Source organism: Lipotes vexillifer, unplaced genomic scaffold (genome assembly GCF_000442215.2).
Source record: "Lipotes vexillifer unplaced genomic scaffold, Lipotes_vexillifer_v1.1 scaffold1572, whole genome shotgun sequence".
Classification (NCBI taxonomy): domain Eukaryota; kingdom Metazoa; phylum Chordata; class Mammalia; order Artiodactyla; family Lipotidae; genus Lipotes; species Lipotes vexillifer.
In genome coordinates this window covers 60251-61033 of record NW_006796604.1, presented here as the reverse complement: position 1 = coordinate 61033, position 783 = coordinate 60251, and positions in this window count along the sequence as shown.

The following is a 783-nucleotide window of genomic DNA, read 5'->3' as shown; positions in this document are numbered from 1 at the left end:
CCTGCTGAAATTTTATCCAAATCAAATGTGGCTTGCCTATTTATAACCTGATTTATATTTTTGGCAGATTAGACTGTGTTTCTCGGCCAGCACAACTGATCGTTAAGCTTCGTGCTCTGCTTTACTTTCATGCTCATGCCAACGTCCCTAGGTTCCGAAGTGGTAAATGCCTCAACACGTCCGAGAAAAAGCAGCATCCTCTGACGTTAAACAGCCAAGAAGCCTAAGCCGCTTCGGAGCACTGCGGCGTGAACTCCCCTACGCGCGGTAGAGTTGGTGTGACGCCACTCAAAAAATGGACTTAGATCGTGGCCATTTTTCTACTTTCTAAGTGCGTCTGGCGTATTTTCTATCAAAGCAAAAGCAGCACTTCCTGGTTTCCAGTTGGCGTCGGAGAACTCGGCACTTCCGGGCGTAGAGAGACGCAGTGTGCGAACAGAGCGGCCCCTTGCCTCCGCGTCTTTTCCTCAGTGTGAGATTATGTTTTTGCTTCTGGCCTGGTCTGAGTTGGCGCCACAGATAGCATGGACCAGACGAGCAAAATGTGGGGGCGACAGAAAAGTCCAGAGGGTTCCCTCAACGCAAGGCAGAGAGGCCAACGTACCCAACCGTGTGGACCATCGACCTCAGGGCCGAGCGACAAGACCCCGCCCGCTATCTACCGCCACCCGGGCGGAGGCGGCTGCTAAAGGCCGGAAGGCGGGGCCGCCAGATCATCGCGCGAGACCAGCCACGCGACTTCCCAGAAAGCCTCAGGAAACATCTTTTCAACGGCCAGGGAGC